Here is a 26,958-nt window from a genome sequence, read left to right as displayed (position 1 = left end):
GCATTACAATGTTGAAATACCGAACGAACCTGCTTCTGTCGATCTGAAACACTAGCTCTACTTTGCTCCATGGATCCTGCCAGGCGCTGAGTTTCTCCAGCATTCCATGTTTTTGTTCACATTTCCAGCATCCGCAGCTCTTTGTCTTATGTTAACCTGAATCGTGTTTTTGACAAAACATGACCACTTCTCAGCCACATCCATCATTTCCTGCTTTAGGAATGCTGCCACTACGACAAACGAGCACAGGAAAATTCCCATTCCTCGACTGGAAATCGAACTCGAGCCGAGCGCTGGGAGCACTGAATCAGAAACAGTAGAGAACCACAGAAAACAACAGACCCTGTCGTCCCTTTCATCAATTACACTGCTGTTGTAAGGTTTGTAGCTCAGTTGAGGTTTCGGGTGTAGGTTTGTTCACTGAGATGTAGGTTTGAGATCCAGACGTTTCATTACCTGGCTAGGTAACATCATCAGTGGCGACCTCGCAGTGAAGCGAAGCTGTTGTCTCCAGCTTTCTATTTATATGTTTGTCCTGGATGGAGTTCCTGGGTGTGTAGTGATGTCATTTCCTGTTCGTTTTCCGAGTGGTTGACAGATGGTATCTAGATCTACGTGTTTGTTTATGGCGTTGTGTTTGGAGTACCAAGCCTCTAGGAATTCTCTGGCATATCTTTGCTTAGCCTGTACAGGATAGATGTGTTGTCCCAGGCGAAATGTTTTTCTTTCACCGTGTGTAGGGCTACGATGGAGAGAGGGTCGTGTCTTTTTGTGGATAGCTGGTGTTCGTGTATCCTGGTGGCTAACCTTCTTCCTGTTTGTCCTACGTTGTCTTTGTGGCAGTCCTTGCATGGAATTTTGTAGATGATGTTGGTTTTGTCCATGAGTTGTACTTGGTCTTTTAAGTTTGTTAGTTTTTATTTGAGAGTGTTGGTGGGTTTGTTTGCTACTAGGATTCCAGGGGTCTTAAGTCTGGCTGTCATTTCTGAACTTCTTTGATGGATGGTAAGGTGGTTAGTGTTTCTGGCTGTGTTTGGTCTGCTTGCCGTGGTTTGTTCTCGAGGAATCTGCGGACTGTACTTTTTGAGTGTCTGTTCTTCTTGAATACGTTGTATAGGTGGTTCTCCTCTGTTTTCCGAAGTCGCCTGTGCTGCAGTGTATGGTGGCTCGTTGGAATAGTGTTCTGACAAGCTTCGTTTGTGTGTGTTGGGATGTTGCTGTGCAGTTAAGTATTTGGTCAGTGTTTGTCGTTTTTCTGTATCCGCAAGTTTGTAGTTCTCCGTTGTACATTCTTTCGACTGTGACGTCGGTTGCTGTCGGTTTCTTCCTCCTGGCACTCCATCCACAACGCCATAAACAAATACATATATCTAGATATCATCTATCAACCTCTCAGAAAACGAAAAGGAAATGACATCACCACAAACCTCACGAACCCCATCCAGGACAAATGTATAAATAGAAAGCAAGGAGACAACAGTTTCGCTACACTTAGAGGTTCCACTGATGATATTACCTAGCCACGTAATGATACGTCTGGATCTCAAACTTTCAGCTCAGTGAGCAAACCTACACTGCTTTTGACATTTCAGTTCTGATCATTTTCGCTGCAGACCAGTTTCTCCCTGTCCTACATTATTTGTGACAACGTGACAATTGTTCATTCAGCCCTCTATGCTGTTTTGTTCATACTTATCCATGTATTCTAGTCCCCGTTTCCATTTGACCCATAATTTTGCGTGTTCTGATGTCTCCAGGTCAAGTGTAAATGGGATTATCCCTGTGATCTTAAATGGCACAACAAATGGAGAGAGGTTTGACATGGTCTCACTGTGTTGAAATACCCTTGATGAATCGATCCACTTTTTCACCCACAGAGGGAGTCACACAGGCACAATCCCAACAGGGGCAGAGGTTTGAGAAGATTTGTAGCACCGGTTGAGTTTCTGGAAGTAGGCAAACCTACTTCCAGAGGGGAAGACGTCTTCAGGTTCTACCAGTTCCTTGTGTTTCACGTCCGTGAGTTTCTCGGAAAAAGGCAGCTTTAGGTGGAACTCCAGACACTTCTCCAGACAATGTGAACCGTTGAAGTGAACATGGACAGTGCGCTTAAATAGTCACACACGGTACTCATGTGTAACTTGCAAATTCCAAAAAACCCACAAACCCAAACCCAATATGATAGGACAGCAGCCGGCAAAAACAAATCATCAGGCTAAACAATTGACAGATGACACACTTCCATGTCGCGTCTCTTTCTAGTTTTGTCCCGTCGCACGTGCATCTCCCTCTGAGTGCCAGGCTGCGAGGACAAAGATCTGTTTTACACAAACGCAGGCAGTATGTGAAGGAAGGACCAGGGTTATATAACACGTTGGTTATTGAGAAGCGAGGGAATTGCACTCAGCTGGTCTATGATCAGGATTTTATCTTCCTGATTCCCCAAGGGACTAATTCAAGGAATGTGCACTGTATACCCAGTCCGAACGTTCCAATGGATATCCTGTCTGACAGAAAGATCAGGGGAGAGTCGAATCCACTCCTTCATGCCTCAGGTATATTTTGCAGACGTTGTCCTTGCACTTCAGCATAGGAGCTCACCGCAGGTTCACAGATTTCTCCAGCACAGAGAATGTCTTTAGGCCTATTTGCGCACTGTTCTCGACTCATTTACCAACACTTGGCTCATTGGTCTTATGAAGATATCGGTGCACCTTTCAGAGACTTAATAGTAGCAGAACCACCGGACACAGAACGAAGTGTTCTCAAAACGCCACAACGTAACACTGGTTTGAAGAACTCAATTATATCATTGCCTGGAAATGAAAAACAAATTTGCATTCGGCCAACCAGTTTAAAATATACCCTGAAAAAAATTAATTCCAAACAAGTTTGATTTGATTTTATTGACAATGTTAAAAGCCAATGAAACAATCAGATGCTCTTGGGTATAAGACCGGAAAAATTGAACAGTTCAGAAGAGAACTGCTAAGATCCAGCATTTAGCAGACTGCTGAGAAATATCTCTTAAAAGTAACTTTTGGTTCAGTAATTGGTGACGCAAAAATTGCAAACAAAGGGAAAAGAAGACATTGGAAGCTCCGAAGACAAGCACCGACTGCTGCTAGTTTTTAAGATGAGAAGTGTTGTTTGTCAATCTTAGTGGGGAATGTATCGGACTCGTATTATCGAAGGGAAGTTAAAAGATAGTTTAGAGAAAGAAATTGTCAATAGTGTTTCGTTAAATATTCTCTGTTATATTTTCAGAAATGACGTTGTCAATTTTTACTTTAAGTAGCCCTCAGCCACTCGAAATTTTAGATTCCTGCAAGGGATAATTATTTTCTGTGTTGCTGGTTTAAAATTTCACAGGAGTGTTTACCTTGTGTCCTAACAATCTTGGAGATCGTCCTGGATTTGAACCTGTTTGGACAACTTTGAATAGATTTCGGGAAACGAAAATTCCCAGCAAATTGAAACACTTCCAGGTTAGTATACTAGATCTTTAAATAAAACGCAAGTGAGACAAAGTGATTATATTTGGAGACTTGTGGTTGATTAAATATAAGAGAGAGAAATGTCTTAAAATTGCAACAGACGTTCTGAGATTTGAAGATGTTTCTCAAATTTGCCAAGAAAGTTTAGAATGAAAGAAAATGCCATACTTTTAGTATTAGCAAATAAGTTAGATTTGGGATTAACCACGGACAAAATAAAGTAGTTGAAGGAGTTACACAAACACTAAGCTGTGACGGAAAAAACAACTTAGTGCAGTTGAGGTAGAAAAAATTAAGTTAGTCTCGAGGAAAATGGAGTGAGAAGATAAACAAAGCGAGAGAGAGGAAAGCGAGAGGGAGAAAGAAAGAAAGGGGGGAGAAGAATGAGAAAAGTGAGAGACGAGAAGGAGAGAGACAGAGAAACAGAGAGAAGGGAGATAGAGAGGGAGGAAAAAGAGAGAGAAATTCCTTGGATGAGCAAAGGGAGATAAGAAAGGAACAGAGAAGAGAGAGAAGGAAAGAGAAAATTTGAACTTGAGAAGTTGCGAATTTGTCAGCAAAGTCAAGTTAACAGGATGGAAATTAAAAGAGAAATTAGTGATATATGTAAATGTGTCACAACTCCACAACATTTTGATGAGGATGATGTTGAAGCCTTCTTCATTTCAAGGAAAAACATGGCTAGGCAGATGGAATAGTCCGAAGATTTATGGGTAATGCGAGTTCAGACTAAACTCGAAGTCAGAGCGAGGAAGGGATTTGGTATGATATTACGTGAGGTGTGAAAAGATTATGAATGATTAAAATAGGCTACTTTCAGTGCTTCTGAACTGGTACCAGAAGTAAATCGAGAGCGTTTCTGAAACACTGGTCAGACTTATGTTGAGTTAAAAAGAAATAAACACAATACTCTTGATGGATGGATTCTTATTTGGATAAAGAGAGGATATTTCAGGGTATTAGAGAGATAATTCTGCTGGAGGAGTTCAAAAACACACTTTTAGAGATTGCAAGAATTCACGTGGAAGAAAAAAAGATTTCAGAAAGTCAGAAGGGGAGCAGAATTAGTAGATGAGTACATGCTGGTGCATAAGACAAGCTTTTGAACAGATATTCGTCCTGTGAAGGATCGAAATTGGCAGAAGGGGAGATTCTGCATTACTAAACCAAGAACCGGGTGCACTTGGAAGATATGAGAGCAGGAAAAAAAAGTCCAAGAGAGTGGAAAGGAGGTGAAAGGCCTCAGCTGTTTCCATTCTGGCAAAGTTGAATACGAAAAGACACAGTACTTGTCGTTAATTAAAGGTGTTGTGGAAAATAGAAGTGTTTAAAGAAGCTAAACTGGTGGCATTAATATAGGTAATACATGAGACTGCAAGAAGAGCTGAGAAGCTGCAGACGGATGTGCAGCCTCGGCAGGGGCTGGTTATGCAGTTATTACCTGATCTCTACAAAGAATCTGCCGCTGTGGTAACGTTTACTCAGAAAGAACGGGGGAGAAGAACAAGAAGCTATAATTTTGAGAGTGACAGGATCTAACCAGTCGCTGGTAGTAAGAGATGGGCGAATATGTACCCTTTCATATCTGTTTCCCATGAGTGTCGTAATTTGTGGGATATATGGGCAGACATTTAGCGTTCCCTTATGTAAGATCAGGTTGCAGCGCCAATTTATGCCGGGGAAATTTACGCTGGGCGTGATAGACAGAGTGTCAGTTCCATGAATTCAGTTTGTGCTTGAAATGATTTGGCAAGATCCAATTTGGAAGTGACTCCCCTTATTGTGGAGAAGCCCAAGGAAGACGAAGAAACTGAGGTGTTAAAACAGAAATATTTTTCTATTTTCCCAGACTGTGTGTTAAACAGATCCCACTCTCAATAGTCACAGCACCAAGTGACAAGTAAACAGAAAGATGAAGGAGCTGAGTTGAGGTCAGCTGATACACTACTTGATATGATTCGTGTAGTGGGCCGAAGTACACAAGACTGTGTTGCAGCTACCACATAGAGAGGAAGTGTTATGCGTAGCACATGAACTACCTATAAGGGGTGACCGAGGGTTACGACACACGCAAGCTAAATACTAAACATTTCTATTGGCCTGGAATGCACACGGGATGTGGTTTTCTTGTTCTGACAGTGTCACATATGTCAAATGGCAGGTAAGCCTCAGGCGGCAATAAAAACGCGCCTTTGTTGCCAATTGCCGCAGTTGGAGAATCTTTCAGTTGGATTATAATTGATTGCGTGCATCCCCTCCCAAGAACTAAATGTCAGAACCAGTGCTTGTTGACTACAATGGATGTGCTATCCATATTTCCAATGGCAATTCCTTCCCGGAGTATCAAGGCCACAATTCTGGTAGAGGAGTTAGTAGCTTGCTTCACACGCTATGACCTAACTAGTCAGATTCAGTTGGACTAAGGGTCAAATTTTACTGCTCGACTGTTTAAGGAGGTTATTGATAGCTGAGATACAACACTTTAAATCTAGTGCATATCTTCCTGAATCCTTGGGAGCTTTAGAAAGATGGCTTAAGACCTTGAAGACCATGAAGAGAGCATACTGTCAAGATTACCCGAATCATTGGGAAAATGATATCCCATTCGTATTGTTTGCCATTTAGAATGTTCCAAACGAATCCACTTAGTCAATTCCTTTTAAGTTCATATTCGCACATGAAGTGATTGCCCTTTGGAATTAATTAAAGAAACAAATGACAGGGTCAAAGTCGAAGATCACACAATTAAATCATGTAACGGAATTGAGGGAGAGACTAAATTTGTCGGTGATTCAGCAAAACAACACCCAAAGATGGCACAGCGTAGGATTACGCAGGTGGCAGATAAAAATCTGGGACTCAGAAGTTTTCCCACGGGGATAACTTGTCAGTACTGTTACCAATCATAGGTGATCCCTTTAAAGTTAGGTTTAGTGGTCCCTGTGAAAAAGTTGAGTCAGTTGAACTATTTAGCAAAGATGTCAGATAGAAAATAAAACTGTATTGGGTATGTCATGTGAACATGTTGAAAACGTATTACACAACAAAGGAAGAACTGGAGGAAGAGTTGTTCGTTACTGCCCAGCAGAGTGAGGAATCGAATTCAGTTGCTTTGAATTTTGATGGACCTCAAAACAGATTCTAAAATGATGAAGTCCTTGAGGAGTGGGATGGATTAGAAAGCTGTCTGTCTCAGGAGCATAGAAAAGTGTTGAAAGATTTTTTATTCCTACAGAGTCAGGGCACATGCAAGAATCACATGGGGAGGACGAAAGCAATTGAACACGAAGTAGATGTAGGGAATTCTGCTGCGATAAAGCAGTATCCCTCTCGACTTAATCGTCTCAAAGGCTGACAGGACAAGATGCAGGTGAACACCATGCTTGACGAGAACATCATTGAACCAAGCCAGAGCGCGTGGAGTTCGCTGATTGTCTTAGTTACCAAACCAAATGATTTGTGTTGAATATTGTGCGGATTATGGAACGGTCAACGCCGTTACAAAATCGAACTCATATCCAATTTCTAGATTGGAGGACTGCATCCAGAAAGTCGGACAAGCCAGTTACATCACCAAGTCGGGCATAATGCGTGGCTACTGGCAGGTACCGTTGTCAAAGTTGGTGAACAAATCTCTGCGCTTGTAACTCCATATAGGCTATATCAGTTTAAAGTGATGCACTTTTGAATGAAGAACAAGCCCACCACACCCAAAGACACTTGTACAGAGTTATGGCCGGGTTGACAAATTGTGTAATCTATTTAGGCGATGGAGTGATCCTTAACAATTCAAGGAATGATCACAAGGGTCTGTTGGCAGAGCTCTTTGAACCACCACGAGAAGCAAAACTGATGACAAACATAAATAAAACAGAATTCACGAAGGCAAAGGTGATGTTCTTGGGATGTAACATCGGTCATGGCAGGTTGAGCACCCTCCGGAACGTGAGGACGAAGGCTTCTGAGGAATTGCCATGATCAACATCGAAGAAAGAGTTTCTTTAATTCTTCAGACTCAGCGGACTCTATCAGAAGTCTGTTCCAAACTATACTAGTGTAGTGGCATCGTAAACCGATTTGCTGAAGAAGAACACTACTTTTCGGCTGACAGTAACATGCCACGTGGCAATTGACCATTTGAAGTCGATATTAACCACTAAACCAGTATTACCTACGCCAAACGTCTAAAAAACTTTTAAGTAGCCATCGATGGTCGTGACGTTAGAGTTGGAGGTGTACTCCAACGGGAAAAATGTGCATGGGGAAGAACTGCCAGTTGATAACTTTTCATAGAAAATCAACATCAAACAGAAGAAATGCTGCACAATCGAAAAAAAAACTATTGAGTTTGGTACTGGCGTTACAAATTTAATGTATGTGCCATGAACAATGGATCGGAGAGGTTATGTACACAGACCACAATCCGCTAAAACGTTGTATATATGTAATAATATGAGACTATCCCGTTGGCTTCTTATGGAAGAGACGTTCACTTTAAAAATCGTACATGTTGTGGGTCAGTAGAATGAAATCACAGACGCGTTATCGCAGGTTCAACTGATGGTGTTCAGATGGGATTGTCTTTATTTCATGTTTTATATGTATATATAGGAAAAAACAAAGTCGAAAGTTTATAAAATTTATCGATATGTTCGGGTAAAATATTTAAAAATTAAAATGAAAACATATCTTCATTATGATGGTTCATTGTTTCCTGTAGGGGCGAGGTGTTTTAAACATATTAGTGCACGTTTAAGAGATTTAAAAGCAGCAGAACAACCAGACACAGCAACAAGTGTTCCCAATAAGACAACAACGTAATCCTGGGTCGAAAAATTCAATTAGTTCATTGCCTGGAGACATAAATAGCTCGAGTTTGGCCACTCAGTTTAAATTTTAATCAGAAAATATATAAATTTCAATTCAAATTTTAATTGCGTCTCTTGAAAGTCTTTAAAAAAAACAGGGACCCAATCAGATGCTCTGGGGTATGAGACGGGGGACATTGAACTGTTGAGAGGAGGACTGCCAAGACCTTGCATGTAACAATCTTCTTGAAAAAATATATATCTGGAAAATAACTTTTCGATCCGTGATCTTTGACACAGGGACAAAGAAGAGACAGGAAGATCCGAAGACAAGAACCTACAGCTGCTTAGTTTTGATAAAGAAGTGCTGTTCTGTAAACCTTAACTGGGAGTTTTATCTGAATAGCATTATCGAACGGAACATCAAAATGGGTAATATAAATACATTGGTCTGTTAATTTATCTCTCTTTTACTTAAGAAATGAAGTGCTGAATTTTTACTTCGTGTAGTTCTTGGCCAATAGAATTGTTGCAGATTCCTGTACAGCATAAATCGTTTTTGTGATACTGGTTTTATTGTAAGCTGGAGGGTTTACGCTGTGTCGTAACGAGTCTAAACAAATTTGGCAAAACAAGTGTACATCTGTGCAGTTCATTGAGTGAACTGGAGATTTGCACCATTCATGACCTGGATGAAGTGATCTGAGTCGCCAAAAGTGAAAGGCTACCCAAATTCTCCGTAGTTGACAGGATTCGAACCTGCGTGGGAATGCCCCAATGGATTTCAAGTCCATCGCCTTAACCACTCGGCCACAACTACAAATGGACGGACTGGGTTCTCATTTGCAGGTCTCTGTCCCTGGGGAGCTTAGCTGTAGTGAATCATTGGTTATTTGAATTCAAAACCCACAGCTTTCAAATCGATGAAATGTCGGGACAAAGTGGGTCTGGGTGTTTCACCCCGATAGGTGGGATCTATAACCAGCTTAAACGACGGCGGAAAATACAGAAAAATACTCAGCAGGTCGAACCGGATCTGGGTTGGGAAAAGGCGATTCAACGTTTCAAAACTTTTTCAGAACGTAATCAGAACTCCGTTTTCTCCCAGTAGTACTGACAAACCTGTTGACATTCCACAGAATTTTCTTTTTTTTTCAGATTCCCAACATCCACAATCCTTTGCATTAGCCATTAAAACGATACAGAAATTCCTTTGCGATTCTGGATAAGATTCCTGTTTGGGGAACATTTTCCTGACCACATTAAAAACCCGGAGCTGTGCAGGAAAGAAAGCCAATGAAGTATGAGCAGTGAGAGATCCGACCCTGGAACGTCCCAAAACACCAACCGTTCGGTTAATGGATGAAAGTGTTGACCCATTACGCAACTGAGACGGGTAAACTTACTCATTGCACGATCCAAAAACAGGCTTTTCACGAATCCAAACTTCAGCCCGTCCTTCACGAAGTGATTGATGTCCTGTATCAGTTTTTCTTTTGCAAAATAAATCCTGGGACATTCACTGCAGTGAATCCTGTACCCGCTGGAAACACATCCACGTCACAGCAACCAACGTTTCTACAACAGGATTCCTGCTCTCTTCGAGTATTTTTTCAAACTTATTTGCACCCGAGTCTTCTCGTGGTCTTGTAGCCGTGGCGAGGTTTGAACTCCTGACGCGCAGGAATGAAAATCCTTTCAATGTCTCAGATTGGTTGATGTTGAGAGAACAACATAATCAACGTCGCGGCCTCTTAAAGACTGGCTGTGTTAAGTTGGATATTCCATCTTCATTCACCTGTGGTTTCGCTTCCCAAAGAGATTCGAAAGCTTTCGAAAGCTGCGGACATGCGTTTATTGTTATTTTTCCTTGTTTTTTTTAACCTGCCAACTGGCGATATTTTCCCAAAACCTCTTCGCAATCCTCCGCTTGCATTATGTCCAGCGATGAGCAAACCCCTTTTGTCGATAAATTACTGAGGTTGGGATTCTTCTCTTTGGAACAAAGAAGTTTAACTGGAGATTTTCATGGTCTGTTTATAATGATGTCGGAGGGCGCAGTGCGGATGGGTGGGTTGATGTTCTCGAGAAAATTTTGCCAACGATCAGTGTCAGTTTCCAGAGGACTGCGGCTAAAGATATTTAATGAAAAACGAAATTTGCGAGAGTATATAGAGCCTACTCTCAAGGGAACTGTTAATCGTTTAAGACACAGATGAGGAGGACATTCTGTCTTTCAGAGAGTAGCAAATCTGCAGAATTCTTTACAATGAAGGGCTGTCAAGGCTGAGTATAATCAAGGCTGAGACGGCCGCACAATTAGTCAGTTTGGGGATCAAGAAGAGTGGGGATAAGGTGGACAAGTGCCGTTAAGAACGAACCAAATCAGACATGACCTCATTAAAAGGTTGAGCAGACCTGATGGGATGAATGGTTTCCATATGTTCCAATATCTTATCTGTCATTTGGAAACTGCGAGAGACAATTGTGAAGAAAGAAATTGCAGGACGTTGAGAAACGATGATTGGAGTCAAACTGAGTCAACATCATTTGTTGAATGGATAACACACTTGACAAATTTGTCAGAATCCTTTGATAATATTTCGAGCAGAGCTGATCAAATATTTGCTCGCATTCCATAAGAGACCTTATCAAAAGCCATAGTTCAAGGTCGGAGTTCACGGTGAAATGTTAAAAAAAAGGCCACGATTGTCTGTTGTTTATTTAATGCAAGAAACAGAATCTGCATTATTGCATATTTTCAAGTTGTAAAAATGTAATTAGTAAAGTGCTGGAATGGTGAGTCATAGGATTTCAACGATTTATATCTGCCTTAATGACTTGATGCAATTGGCAGAATGAAATGTGCCCAGTTTTACTGACGATACACAATAGGGGGGAGGACATTTTGCAATGAAGACAGTGGAATCTGGAAATGGTTAGTGACAGGTTGAGTGGGTGGGCAAGCAATAAGTGCACGGAGGTGGTTGTAAAGTTGATAGTTTGGAGGGGAGGGTGATGCACATGGGTTGGAAGGAAATGGGACGGATGGGATAGGTCAGAAGGACGGTGCTGGGCTGGAAGTTTTGAAGTGAGGTCAGGTGGAGGGAGGGGAAATGTGGAAACTGGTGAAATCCTAATTGATGCCATGGGTTTCGAGCTCCCGATGTGGAGATTTTGCTTTAGAACATAGAACAATGAAACAATACAATGCAGCACAGGCTCTTTGGCTTTCGATGTTGCGCCGACCTGTGAACTAATCTGAACTCATCCCCCAATATTATCCCAGCATCATCCATGTGTTTATCCAAGGATTGTTTTAATCTCCATAATTTAGCTGAGTTAACGACATTGACAGGCAGGGCATTCAACACCGTTAGTACTCACTGAGCAAAGAACCTGCCTCTGACATCCGGCTTAAACCTATAAAACCTCAATTTGTAGTTATGAACACTCGTACAACTTCCTCAGAAAAATGCTTCCACAGTCTACCCTATCTAATCCTCTTATAACTCCCTGGAGTAGTTTTGATCGCTGAGCTGTAGATTTGATTCAAAACAACAGCGCAGCGAGCAGACCTGCACCCTAAACCTCAACCTGAGCTGCACATCTTCATAAACCTTGCAACTCTGTATCAAATCCGCTCTCAGACTTCTTTTCAATGAAAATAGACCGAAGTCTCTCAGATTTTCCTGATAAGACTATTCATCCAGAACAGACAATATCTTGTTAAATCTCATCAGCAACTTTTCCAATGCTTCCACATTCTTCCTGGAATGGGGCGACCAGGCAGTTCAAAATATTCTAAGTGGAGCCACACAAGTGTTTTGTATAATGCCCAGGAACTCAATCCTCTACCAATAAAACCAACGCTGACGTACTCTTTCGCAGTAGCACAGTGGTTAGTTCAGCTGCATCGCTACCACAACCACCCGGGTTCAATTCTTCCTACAAGCAACTGTCTGTGTGGGTTTCTGCCTGTTACTCTGTTTTCCCCTCACAATCCAAAAAATGTGCAAGTTAGGTAAAGGGGTCAGTGTAGAAAAATGGGTCTAGGTGTGTCCCGCCTCGGAGGGTCAGTTAATGCTTGCTGGGCCGCAAGGCTTGTTTCCACACGGTAAGTAATCAAAAAAAAAGAAAACAACCTGGCTGGAAACTACGTACATGGACTCCAACGTTACTCTGCGCATCCACATTGCTAAGAATCTTTCCATTAACTCAGTATTTTGCCTTCCTGTTATTGTTCCCAAAGGGAATCACCTCACGTTTGGCTGCATTGAACTTTATTTGCCACCTCTAAGACCAATTTTGCAAATTATCCCAGCTCCCGTGCAACCTGCAACATTTTTCCACGCTGCTCACTACTCCACCACCTTTACTGTTATCTGCAAGCTTACTAACCCATTCACCCTATGCCTGCGTCTTAGTCATTTATGAAAATGACAAACAACTTTGGTCCCAAAACAGATCTTTGTGCCACACCACTCGTTACCGGATTCCAGGCTAAATATTTTTCATGAGCCACCACTTGCTGCCTTCTCACAGAAAGCCAGTTTCTAATCCAAACTGCTAAATCATCGTCAATCCCATGGGTCTGCATTTTCTCCAACAGCCTGACATGTGGAATCTTATCAAAGGCTTTACAGACGTCATGTACACCACGTCAAGTCCCCTACCCTCATCCACATGCTTGGTCATCTTCTCGAAAAACTCACGAAACCATGTTGACCCTCTGAAATCAAGTTAATGCTGGCCGAATGATTATAAATCCTATCTCTCATACTCTGTTCCATATTCTATCCTACAAGAAAGGTAAGGCTCACTGGTCATGATTACTTGGGTCATCTGTATGACCCTTCTTCAACAAGGGAACAACTTTTGCTATCTCCAATCTTCGAATGTTATTCCTGTAGACAATATGGAAATAAAGATCAAAGGCAAAGGCTCTGCAATCTCCCCCTTGGCTTCCCAGGAAATCCTTGGATAGATCCCAGCTGACCGAGGGGGCATACTTATTTTCGCACTTTCCAGAATTGTTAACAAATCCTCCTTGTAAACCACATTTCCATCCAGTCTAGTAGCATGTATCTCAGATTCTCCTCTACACCGTTGTCTGAAACCAATATGAATACGAACGAAAAATGTTCGTTTGGAGCCTTCCTACCTCCTCTGACTCCACACACAATTCATCACTCCTATTTTTGACTAGTCCTCATCTTACTCTCGTCGTTCTTTGATTCCTCATATACATGTCTAAAGCCTTAGGGTTTTCTAAGATTCTATCCGCAAGCGACTTCTCATGTCCTCTCCTGTCTCTTCTGGACTCTCTGTACAACTCGTTGCTCACTAACTTGTAACTCTCAATCGCCCTAACTGAGCATTCAAGACAAATCCTAACATAAACCTCCTACTTTCTCTTGACATGAGCTTTAAGTTCTTTAGTAAACCACGGCTGCTTCGCTCGACAACTTCCTTCATAACTGACAGGCACATATTCATCAAGTACATGCAATATCAGTTCCTTTAATAAGCTCCACATTTCAATTGTGCTCATACCATCCGTTTCTTTCCACATCTAGTGCAAACTAAATCTTGCCAAATGTCATCCTAATTGCCTTTCCCTCAGATATACATCTTTCCCTGCAGTACATAACTATCCCTTTCTATTGCTTAAGTAACATACAGAACTGTGTTCACGATCACTGAATTGTTCACCTACCTTCACATCTAACACCGGGCCAATCCATTACCTAGTAACAAATCCAATGTGGCCTGTGACTGTTAATAAAAGGTCGTCTGGCCGCAGGTTATGGACTTGTGTTGAGGATGAGGCAGGATTTATCAAAGTTGATAGGGACAAATAGTTTTTCTGTTCACCTCCCTCTGTTTCCCTCACTCGCAGGAGACTGCTATTATCATTTGGCGCAGCAATTCACAGATGATATCTTTGGTTGCTTCGAAACTTCTGAACACTGTGCAAGTGAGTAAAATAGTACACCAGAACCAGGCTCTAAACGGGAGCCAAGAAAGCATGCATTGTCAGAGGGCCAGAACGGCGCTTTCTCTTTCCATTGCAAAAGGTGAGTGCTGAAAGGGCAGGCGCTTTTGGAGATTCAGTGCTGTGAGAGATGACGCTGTCAGAGCATCAGAACTGAGAATGCAGAAACTCTCAGATGGTTATTGCTGAAGGATCGGTTACTGTAATAGGATAAATTCTAAGGGAGTGGGCACATTCAGAGGGTTAGTGTTGAAGGAGCAGGCACTGTTGGGGGGGGTCAGGACTGAGATAGAGGGTACTGTCACAGGTCCAGTGCAGAGTAAGTGCCATCGGCGCCCGTTCAGTGTTGGGAGAGTGGGTGCTGTCGGAGGATCAGTGCTGAGGGATCATACTTAATTTATTTCAGGCTAACATTTCTAGAAACAAATAATATAGCAGCTGGACATGCAAACTGTCCATCAAAACATTCAATGGCAAGTCCGAACATAAATAAATTATCTAAAAACTCTCTCATATTTGAGGACATAGTGCCTGTTTTTGTCACACATACGCTGCCTGTCTGGTCACATACATCATCCCTGTTGTAGTCTCACACAACCTCCCCATGTTTTTCATACATCCTCCCACACTACATCTTACACACCCTCCATGTCTTTGTCACACACACCGTCACTGCATGGGACAAACTCTAAGTCTGCCAGTACTGGAGTAGACTTCAGTTTACCCACCCCCAGTGATATAATTGTGTAAAAATGGTTAGAAGTTAGAGCGTGGTGCTAATAACGCCAAGGTCGTGAATTCTCACCCGCCCACAACAGAGGTATACCCTGTCGTGCTGCACTGCCCCACCTGAGCGAAAGGAACTTATCTACTTATCCGATTCATGCCCCTCATGATTGCGAAACATCCATAAGATCAGCTCCCAGCCTCTGACGCGCCAGACAAAATAGTGAGAGAGCGTTCAGCCTGTAAACGTTGCACCTTTTCCATTTTCAAATGTAGGATGTAGCATGCTGTCTGAAGCAGTCATCTTAGCAGCTGATCTGTCGCTGACAAACGCTGCAGGAAGGCGTGATAACTTGCTAACTATGCTGTCAAACGAAGATTGCATAAGCAACATGAGTCATTGAGGAAAACGAGCAATTGAGTTCTGCGCTGTTGCTCACTCTAAAGCAACTGCGGCCTTCGGGAGCAGAAAGAATCCCACTGTTAGATTACAATTCAAATGCATTTGGCATAAGGTTCGCAGCAGTTTATAAGCAGCACAAAACCCTGACTCCAAAGGTATGTGAATTTACAGAAGCACAGTGAGCGATCGTCGAATGTACGTTTCTCCAGACGATATTTGTCAGCATGACAAGCTGCAGCTGAGCCGGTGGCATTGCCATTGAAATTGCAGGCGTCCGGACATTGTGCTTAATTTTGGATATCAGAGCAAATGGTTAGCTCGAGTGTACGCGTTCGGAAAAGTCAATGCTATTTTTTTGTTGAAAAGTTTTGCAACGAAAGGAAATACCTCAGACGAGCGGGCGATCGACATCAAATCAAAAAATGAATAGACGCCTTGATTGTGAGCACGGGCAATGTAGGCATTTGCTTTGGGAGCTCGGCTGCGTTGGTCGGTTAGCTCAGCTGGTTAGAGCGTGGCGCTAATAACGCCAAGGTCGTGAGTTCAATCCCCACACTGGCCAGGTGAAGCGCTTGTGTCGTTAGTTACCCTGTGCCCAAGTTCGCTGCGGCTTTTAATTTCACCTCCTGCAAGAACTTGTCACATGATCGATTCAGATGTGTATTCATTCGAAAGCCAGTCATCGCTGTCTTGGAACAGCAACTCGTTGGTCCCACGCCGGATCTCAGCTGCGTTGCTGTATTTCCAAACAATGTGAACCATAAAATCACCAAACAGAAAGCCTCGCCAGCGCAATAAAACATTTGACAGGGATAGATGCACAACTCGATCGCCGTACCCATGATGACTCTTGGATGTTGTCTGCAGCAAATCAATCAGTCTCAATTGTTTTCACAAAGAAATGCAAAACATGAAATATATGCAGTATTAAGTCGACCTGGCACAGTCTCGGAGGAGAACCAGAGGTCAGGCTTCAATTGAAATCAAAGATTCGTTCATCTTATTTTCCTGGATCTCTGTTACTACTTTTCACGCGACTTCCAGAGGGAATTCATTCGCTTGTTCACCTCTTATGCATCGACACTGGAGTTATCATATCCCCAGCAATATCACAGAGCCATTAATGGAAGCGAATTACTGCAGATGCTGGAATCTGAAACCAAAAGAGAAAATGCTAGAAAATCTAAGCAGATCTGGCACCATCTTCAAGTAGAGAAAAGAGCTGACGTTTCGAGTATAACTGACCCTTTGTTAAAGATTTAAAAAAGGGGAGAATTAGGGAGCTATTTACACCATGCTGAGAGAAGGTGAGTCAGGGCTCCAGATGCAAAGGTGATAATGACAGAGCACGGAGAGATTAAAGGGTGATTAGGAGCTGCGAATGACCAAGGCTGAAGCCAGTGCTATGTGGCAAAATATGTGGGGGATGTGTGAAGCAGACTAAATGGAAAACAGGGGAGAAGCGTAGCAAAGCGGGAAGAGGAGAGGAAAAATGTATTGACAGAGTGGAAAGCGACAGAAAGGGAGACAATCAAGAAATAAAAAGTACAGAACAATGAAAGAAATACAAATAAAAAGGTAATTAAAATAATTGAAAATAAAATTATCTGAAGTTGTTTGAATTTAACAACTTCGACAATTTTCCTTCATTATTTTATTCATCTTTTTTATCATTTCACATGCAATATCATAGAGCCAATAGATATGGACAGCACTGGAAACACAGTTTTTGATCGAACTCGTCCATTCCGAACAGATATCCTCAACTGATCCAGCCGCGATTGCATGCACTTGACCCATGTCTCTCTAAAGCCTTCCTATTCAAATACACGTCCAAATTCCTTAAAAGTATTGGAATTGTACCAGTCATCACCAGCTCGTCTGGCAACTTATTGCAGACACGCACCACCCTCTGCGTGAAGCCGTTGCTCCTCATTGCCTTTCGAATTCTCACCCTCCCACACCAGATTTGTACCCTCTCGTTCTGCACTGCCCCACCAAATGAAGATTGCATTAGAAATATGTGATATTGAGCAAAACGTGCAAGTGTGTTCTGCGCTGTTGCTGACACCAAAGCAACTGCCTCGGTCGGGAACAGAAAGAATCCATGGATATCCAGTTTGAGGTGGTTCATGTCTCAGCGGTAGTTGGAAATGAAGAAATTGTAGGCAGGTAATAGGACATCACGGGGTCTCCTGGTGGATGGAGTGCATTGGAGGTGGGCAATGGGATCCTCGGAGGTTGGCGAGTGTCTACATTGTGAAAGTAAGCTCGTGGGCGTCAGAAGAAGTGTTCGATGTCACGGCGTGTATTAAATTCATTAACCCTTAGACAGAGGGTGATAAATTTGAGGCCTTTCCTGAGGACTGGTCATTCATCCTCCTTCTGGTTGAGGTCAGAGAGAATCGTGAAAACTCGCCAAGACTGGGAGCTGGGATCTGGCGTGGTGTGGAGCTTGGGGAAGAGACCGAGCCTGTAACTGGAGTGAGTGTGGTGTTAGGGGGAATGGGCGTGGAGTCTTGAGCAGGGTGGTGTTCCCCTCAGGTTTCTGGGGACGGGGATGCTGACAGTGGGACCTGGGGGGTGTCAGCACAATGCAGGTGATTGTTGTTGATGGGGGTGGACGTGGTGGCAAACACGGCAGTGGGGCCGCTGAATTCACTGAGTGTGTGACATCAGCGATGATGTGAGGGGCGGAAGTGTTGTCACTTGTGGCGTATGAGGAATTGTGAGGTGCGTAAATGGCACTTACTTTATGTTAACCAATAATTTCCTGTCACAAATCTGTTTGACAATGTCGTATTTTAATTAAACTCACTCCCTTACTGTTTCTCTGTTTTGGTCTTCATCTACATCTCCATGGTGTTCCAATATTTCAACCTTTCTCTTGGACTTCCGAATTTCCATTCACCTCAGACCTGTCCCCCTCCTCATCTGTGTCCGTTTATAGCACACTGCATAATCTTGGTACCAGAGGAACCTATTCCAATAAAATAGCTCAGTCTTCCCTGAGTACTGGTAGCAGTGCTCACTGGTCAGAACCACTTCTGATGATACTATTGTGTGATCCTGATACATTCCTGCACTCTGCTGATATCACTCAGTTTCTCTCCATGTGATATCCCTCACTGTGTGGGTTTAATTACTGCCTCTGTCAGTGTCTCTCGCTCTTGCAGGTACTCCAGATCCTGGGCCAACAACATTCTCCAATCCAGAGGGAAGCAACTGCACAGGCCATTGATGGAGATTGGGATTTTCCAGATCTCTGTGGGACTCAGTGCCATTCTCTATGTTTTGCCTTGATTGCATTAGAATAATTTCCCATTCTGTCTATTTCTCTGTCTCCTGCAGGTATTTTTGATGTCACTGACTCAGCAGAATTCCCAATTCCTGTCTCGTCCATCAGCACATTGAAGATGGTTGGTCATCCAGAGACAGATGGAGAGTGAGATCTGGAGCCTTCAGTAAATCCTACAGCCGGTAAGATCACTCACGCAGTCAGCAGCACAGGGAGGGGTTCATGGGCTTTAATTCAGAACCTGAGGACATGATGTCGGAACAATGCTGGGCAAGGAATATGACAAAAATCTCAGGCTTCATTATCACCACCTTGTCTGTAAATTCATCTGTTCCACAGAACCCTCCCTATGTCGGTCAGTTTCTCCACTGTCTGTTTCATAGATACCACCTTCCCCTATCTCTATCAGCCCCAACAACCCTGTTTATCCCTGTCAGCTCCTACTACCAGCACAACTCTTCAAGTTTCTGCCGTTGCCTTTAATCCTGGGTTCTGTCACATCTCTCCTTAACGGACGAAAAACAACTCTTCAGTTCCTGAAGCCATCCCGGTCAGTGTCGTCCTTTCCAGACCAGAAAAAAGACCTCCCTGTATTTGTGAAATTTTTGAACTCCTACTACGTTCATGACCTCTGTAACCTTCCCGTCATGACAAGAAAAAAGCTCTCTACCTTAGTAACCTCCTCCAGCTGTTAGACTCCTCCTTGTCTCTGTGCATAAAGCAGAGTGACCCTGCTTCTCTCATAAATTAGTTTCTGCATTTCTAATGATGACTATGAACTCTTCCTGTCTCTAGAACGCACTCAGTCTCTGTAAACTCTGTTGGTCCCGAATGATGTAATTTCCTTCGGTAACTACAAACCTTTATGCCCTTAATTTTCTCCAGACGCAACCGCACAGCTTATTTCTATATCCTCCATGAGTGACAGAATCATACAGATGTACAGCACGGAAATAGACCCTTAGGTACAACCCGTCCATGCCGACCAGATATTCCAACCCAATCTAATCCCACCTGCCAGCAGCCAGCCGATATTCCTCCAAACACTTCCCATTCATATACCCATCTAAATGCGTCTTAAATGTTGCAATTGTACTATTCTCCACCACTTCCTCTGGCAGCTCATTCCATACATGTACCATCCTCTACGTGAAAAAGTTGCCCCTTAGGTCTGTTTTCTATCTTTCCCCTCTCAAACTAAATCTATGCCCTCTAGTTCTGGACTCTCTGACCCCACGGAAAAGACTTTTGTCTATTTATCCTATCCATGCCCCTCATAATTTTGTAAACCTCTGTCAGGTCACCCCTCAGCCTCCGAAGTACCAGGGAAAACTGCTCCAGCCTGTTCAGCTTCTCCCTATAGCTCAAATCCTCCAACTCTGCCAACATCCTTGTAAATCTTTTGTGAACCCTTTCAAGTTTCACAAAATCTTTCTGATAGGATGGAGAACGGAAGGCCACAAAATATTCCAACAGTGGCCTAACCAATGCCCTGTACAGCCGCAACATGACCTCCCAACTCCTGTACTCAATACTCTGACCAACAAAGGAAAACATACCAAATGCCACCTTCACGATCCTATCTACCTGCGACTCCACTTTCAAGGAGCTATGAACTTGCACTCCAAGGTCTCTTGGTCAGCAACACCCCCTAGGACCTTAGCATTACGAGTATAAGCCTTGCTAAGATTTGCTTTCACAAAATGCAGCACCTCACATTTATTTGAATTAAACTCCATCTTCCACTTAGTCCAATGTCCCATCTGGTCCAGATCCTGTTGTAACCCTCTTCGCTATTCACTGCACCTCCAATTTTGGTGTCATCTGTAAACTTACTAACTATATCTCTTAAGCTCGCCTCCAAATCATTTATGTAAATGACAAGCAGTAGAGAGCCCAGCAGTGATCCTTGTGTCTCTGCACTGGTCACAATCTCCAGTCTGATAAACATCCCTCCACCACCACTCTCTGTCTTTTACCTTTGAGCCAGCTCTGGATCCAAATGTCTAGTTCTCCCTGTATTCCATCTTGCTTATCAGGCTCCCATGGGGAACCTTGTCGAATGCCTCACTAAAGTCCATATAGATCACATCTATCAATCTGCCCTCCTCAATATTCTTTGTTACTTCTTCAAAAAACTCAATCAAGTTTGTGAGACATGATTTCCCACGCACAAAGCCATGTCGACTATTCCCAATCAGTCCTTGCCTTTCCAAATACATGTGCATCTTGTCCCTCAGGATTCCCTCCAAGAACGTGCCCACCACTGAGTTTAGGCTCACCGGTCTATAGTTCCCTGGCTTGTCTTTACCACCCTTCTTAAACAGTGGCACCACTTTTGCCAACCTCCTGTTTTCTAGCACTTCATCTGTGACTACTGATGATACAAATACCTCAGCAAGAGGCCCAGCAATCACCTCTCTAGCTTTCCACAGAGTTCTCGGTTACACCTGATCATTTCTTGGGAATTTATTCGCCTTTAACCGTTTCAAGACATCCAGCACTTCCTCCCTTCTAAACTGGATGTTTTGCAAGCTGTCACCATTTATTTCCCTGCAGTCTATATCTTTCATATGCTTTTCGACAGTAAATACTGATGCAAAATATTCATTTAGTGTCTCCCCCGTTTTCTGCGGCTCCACACAAAGGCCGCCTTGCTGATCTTTGTGGGGCCCTATTCTCTCCCTAGTTACCCTTTTTTCCTTAATATATTTGTAAAAACCCTTTGCATTCATCTTAATTCTACTTGTCAGACCTATCTCATGTCCGCCTTTTGCCCTCCTGAATTCCCCTTAAGTGTACTCCTACTTCCTTTTTACTCTTCCCAGGATTCACTCGATCTATCCTGTCTATACCTGACATATGCTTCCTTCTTTTTTCTGAACCAAACACCCAATTTCTTTAGTCATCCAGATTTCCCTATACTTACTAGCCTTCCCTTTCACTCTGACAGGAACATTCTTCTATGGACTCTTTTATCTCATTTCTGAAGGCTTCGCATTTTCCAGCCGTCCCTTTATCCGTGAACATCTGCCTCCAATCAATTATCAAAAGTTCTTGCCTAATATCTCCAAAATTGGCCTTTATCCAACTTAGAACATCGACTTGTAGATCTGGTCTATCCTTTGCCATCACTGTTTTAAAACAAATAGAATTATGGTCGCTGGCCCCAAAGTGCTCCCTCACTATCACCTCACTCACCTGCTCTGCCTTATTTCCTAAGAGTCGGTCAAGTTTTGCACCTTCTCTAGTAGGTATATCCACATACTGAATCAGAAAATTGTCTTATACACACTTAAGAAATTCCTCTCCATCTCAACCTTTAACACTATGGCAGTGCCAGTCAATGTTTTGAAAGTTAAAATCCCCTACCATACCTACGCTATTATTCTTACAGATAGCTGAGGTCTCCCTACAAGTTTGTTTGGCAAATTCCCTTTGACTATTGGGGCGTCTGTAATACAATCCTAATAAGGTGATCATCCCTTTCTTATTTCTCAGTTCCACCCAAATAACTTCCCTGGATGCATTTCTGGGAATATCCTCCCACAGCACAGCTGTAATGCTATCCCCGATCAAAAATGTCACTTCCACTCCTCTCTTGCCTCCCTTTCTATCCTTCCTGTAGCATTTGTATCCTGGAAAATTAAGCTGCGAGTCCTGCCCATCCCTGAGCCATGTTTCTGCAATTGCTATGAGATCCCAGTCCCATGTTCCTAACCATGCCCTGAGTTCATCTGCCTTCCCTGTTCGGCCCCTTGCATTAAAATAAATGCAGCTTAATTGATTAGTCCTACCTTGTCCCTGCCCGCCCTCACTGTTTGACTCACTTCTGTTCTCAGCTGTACCCGTTACAGATCGAGCTCCCAAAATCCTCCCTGTGATTGTTACCACGTCCCATCCGTGCATTCCTCCAAATCCCTGTAAAGTCCTCCCATTCCTAAAACCCTCAGTGTATATGTCACCTGTTCCAGCTTCCACAAACCTCCCTATGTCTGTAAGACATCCCCCCCCCCCGACCCCAACCACCCGTCCCAGTTACTACAGCCCGCTGTATCACTAAATGCCAGTAGTCACTATAATATCAGAGTAAGTGTGAAAGCAGGAATACTGTACTGGGTTAGATGATCAGTCCTGATCATATTAAATGGTGGGACCGAATCTGTAGTCAAATGGTCGATACCTGCTCTTCTCTATAAACGTACGATCTATATAACCTCCTTCAGTCCCCACAGCTCTCCCTATGTCCATAAATTCCTTTAGTCCCCACGACTCTTCCTATCTATGTACCCTGAATCATTCACGGCAAACCTCCCTAACTCCATAACCTCCAATATACACCACGGCCCTCCCTATCTCCATAATCTCATCCAGACCCGACGACCCTCCCATTCAGAGTAATCTCCTTCAGTCCCCATGCTCCTCCTGATCTGTACAACCTCCTTCAGGCCCAACAGCCCTCCAGATCTCTTTGCCCTCTTTCAGGCCCCACATCACTCCCTATCTCCATCATGTCCTTCAGTCACCACTGCACTCTCTATCGTCGATAATCTCATACAGTCCGCACATTACTGCCTATCTCCATAATGTCCTTCAGTGACCATGAACCTCCCAATTTCCAAAGCGTCTATGACCTGTTGACCCTGTAAGCTACCTTTTTCAGATTGAGAAACAAGAACCCCCATAACCCTTTCTGCTATCAGTCTGAAACCAAACCGTGTTAGCCTGACAGTCAGTCGGGATCTGGAATGTGTTAGAAAGGGTATGTCAATAGAAACGCATTTAATAAAAAGTGAACGTGGTTTTGAGCCTGTTGGATTGTATTTTTATTGTTGTGAGTATAAATGGAAGAATAGATACGGTTGTAGGAGTGGCTGTGCCAAGGATACGGTTTATTTGAATTTTCGGAAACATTTACACAAGTTTCAAGAAGGGCTATCGTTTAACTTGGTAGAGAAAAGGGCACCTTAACTATCAGAAGGTGATTGAGAAATTAGACAAAGTAGTGTTGTCAGAATTTAATGTGAAGAAAGACATGGAAGCTCGGCGAAATAAATAGCTATGTCTTGGTGAATTGTAAGGAGATTAGATTAGATTACTTACAGTGTGGAAACAGGCCCTTCGACCCAACAAGTCCACACCAACCCTCCGAAGCGCAACCCACCCATACCCCTAACCTAACACTACGGACAATTTAGCATGGCCAGTTCACCTGACCCGCACATCTTTGGATGGTGGGAGGAAACCCACGCAGACACCGCACAAACTCCACACATTCAGTCGCCTGAGGCGTTGAATTGAACCCGGGTCTCTGGGGATGATAGGCAGTACTGCACATCACTGTGCCAACGTGCCGCTCACTAATCCTCAACAGAGAAGACAAATTGCAAGAATCTTAAAATAAGTAAAGGTAGATCAATCCTCAATAGCTCATTCGATCTATCCTAGAATATTGTGGGAAGCTAGGTAAGAGATTGCAGTGTCCCTAACAGAGATATTTATATTATCAACAGACACAATGAGTTACCAGAAGACTGCAGGGCAGCTAATGCTGTTCCATCACTTCAGGGTTGCAGGAAACAGCAGGAAATTACAACCCCGTGAGCCCAGTGCTGGGTAACTTTTTGGTGGAGATTCTGTGGGAAAGGAGCTGCATGGATTTGGAAAGGCAAGGCTGATTAGAGATAGTCAGCTTTGTGAGTGGGAAACCATGTTTCACAAACTGGATTGACTCTTTGAGGAGTTGGCCAAGCGACAGATGAAGGCAGAGCAGTCTACGTTGTCTATATGGACTTCAGCAAAGCATTTGACAAGGTTCCAAGGGATGTAGAACATCTCGTCAAGATGAAGAGGAACCAAGGAGCAGAAACAGGGCTTTAGCGAGTTACATGGGCCAGCACGGAGGCTCAGTGGGTTGCTCTGCTGCCTCACAGCACTAGGGACGCGAATTCCATTCCAGGCCCAGGCGACTGTCTGTGTGGAGGTTGCACATTCTCTCCATGGGTTCCCGACAGGTGCTTCGGTTTCCACGCACCAATTGAAGATGAGCATGTTAGGTGAATCAGCCGTACGTTTTTCAAGAAAGGGAGTAGAGATAATCCTGGGAACTACAGACCTGTCAGTCTTCTGTTTGTGATGTGCAGATTATTGGAGAGGACGCTGAGAGACAGGATTCATGATTTCTTGGCAAACCATAGTTTGATTACAGAGAGTCAGCATGACTTGTAAGGGACAGATCATGCCTCACAAATCTTAGTGAGCCCTTTGAGAATGTGACAAAATGCATTTATATCTCATTGAAAAAGTACAGAGCTTAGGATGCAGGGAAACCTGTCTGCCTGGATAAAGAATTCCTGGCCCATAGAAGACAGAGGGTGATGACAGATGGAAAGCATTCATCCTGGAGCTCGGTGACCAGTGGTTTTATATAGGGAGAGGTTACAGGATCTCTGCTCTTTGTGACTTTAAGAATGAATTGGATGCGTGAGTGGAAGAGTGGGATAGAAACTTTGCCAATGAGACGAAGGTTGGCGGAGTGGTGAGTAGTGTGGAAGTCTGTTGGAGGTTGCAATGGGACATTGACAGGATGTAGAGCTGGGCTGAGAAGTGGCAGATGAAGTCAAATCTGGAAAATTGTGAAGTGATTCATTTTGCCAAATACGGGGATAAATACAGAATACTGGATAGTGTGGAGGAACAGATCGATCTTGGATTTCATGACCAGATATCTGTCAAATTTGCCACCCAAGCTGGTAACGTTGTTCAGACGGAATATGTTTTATTGGCTTTCATTAGCTGGGGGATTGAGTTTTAAAGCCATGAGGTTATTCTGCGGTTCTAGAGAGCCCTATTTTGACGCCACTGAGAATATTATGTTCAGTTCAGATCCCCTTATTACAGGAAGGACGTGGAAGCTTCAGAGAAGGTGAAGAGGAGATTTACCAGGATGTTGCCTGGACTGGAGAGCATGTTTTATGAAGAAAGGTTGAGTGAGCTTAGGCTGTTCTCATTGGGGGTGAAGAAGGGTTGAGGGACGAATTGGTATAGGTGAATAAGAGGGTGTGAGGCAGAGATAGTGAATAGTGAGAAACTGCTTTATCCCATGGCATGCATGGTACAAGGGGGCATAATTTTAAGGTGATTGGAGGATGTGTATGGGGAGATTTCAGATCGAGGTTCTTTACACAGAGAGTGGTCGATGGGTGTAATGGTGCATTTGATAGAATCTAGGTTAAGCACGTGAATTATAGTAAAATGAAGGGTGTGTAGGTTAGTTTGATCTTACTGTCGGGTAAAAGGTTGGTATGGCATCATGGCCGAAGGGTCTTGTGCTGTACTTTCTGTGTTCTATGTTCTGTATGGTAAACTGGATAATTGGTGGTAAAATGGACAGTGAAGAAGGCTGTCTGTGGTTCAACAGGATGAAAAATACTGCTGGGATAGTGGGCTGAAGAATAGCAGATGGAGTTTAATTAGATAAATGCAAAATGTTCCATTTTGGTAAAATAACCCAGAGTGGGTTGTAAAGTTAATGTTCGGGTCTTGGATACTGTTGTCAGTCAGAGACACATGGATGAGGTACACAGTTCTTTGAAAGTGGTGTCACAGGTAGACAGGCTGGTGAAACAGGCATTTGGGATGGTTACCTTCTTTGGGCAGAGCATTGAGAGTAAGAGCTGGGATGTCAAGATGCTGGCTGACCTGCTGTGCTTTTCCAGTACCACGATTATCTAGACTCTGGTTTCCAGCATCTGCTGCCCTTGTTTTCACCATGTTACATCTGTACAAGAGGTCACCGTAAAAGCATTGCTGATATGTAGGAAGAACTCATCAGGTTCACTTACCTCCTTTAGTGAAGGATATCTGACATTCTAACCTGGTCTGGCTAACATGTGACTCCAGACCCACAGCAATATGGCTGATCCTGTGCTATCTCTGGGCAATTCGCAGTGGGACAAGGAATGCTGGTCCAATCAGTGACACCCACATCCCATCAATGTATAAATTAAAATACACGTGTCCCTCCCTATCTCTGCAAACCCCTCCATCTTCAGGAATCTGTACTGGCTTTGTAACACGGTTCAGACCCGAACCACTCTCTGTCACACTCTCACCACCTCCAGCAACTTCACTTCTCCCTGTTCCTGTCGTATCATTAAACCCTGATCATGATTCCCATTCAAAATGCCCTCCTCCTGCTAGCAGACCCTTTGCAATCCCTTTAACAC

At 43.3% G+C, this 26,958-nt stretch overlaps 2 non-coding genes across 2 annotated transcripts; one reads left to right on the top strand and one right to left on the bottom strand.

Annotated features, from left to right (window-relative positions):
- Nucleotides 1-9,043: 9,043 nt before the first annotated feature.
- trnas-uga (transfer RNA serine (anticodon UGA)) lies at nucleotides 9,044-9,125 on the bottom strand. Its single transcript has one exon. It is a non-coding gene; the product is annotated as a tRNA-Ser (tRNA).
- Nucleotides 9,126-15,920: 6,795 nt separating this feature from the next.
- Nucleotides 15,921-15,994, top strand: trnai-aau (transfer RNA isoleucine (anticodon AAU)). Its single transcript has one exon. It is a non-coding gene; the product is annotated as a tRNA-Ile (tRNA).
- Nucleotides 15,995-26,958: the final 10,964 nt, after the last annotated feature.

This window comes from Hemiscyllium ocellatum, unplaced genomic scaffold, assembly GCF_020745735.1.
Source record: "Hemiscyllium ocellatum isolate sHemOce1 unplaced genomic scaffold, sHemOce1.pat.X.cur. scaffold_372_pat_ctg1, whole genome shotgun sequence".
In the NCBI taxonomy this organism is placed as follows: domain Eukaryota; kingdom Metazoa; phylum Chordata; class Chondrichthyes; order Orectolobiformes; family Hemiscylliidae; genus Hemiscyllium; species Hemiscyllium ocellatum.
The sequence above is the reverse complement of the archived record's forward strand: the minus strand, read 5'-3'. Positions and strand labels throughout refer to the sequence as shown.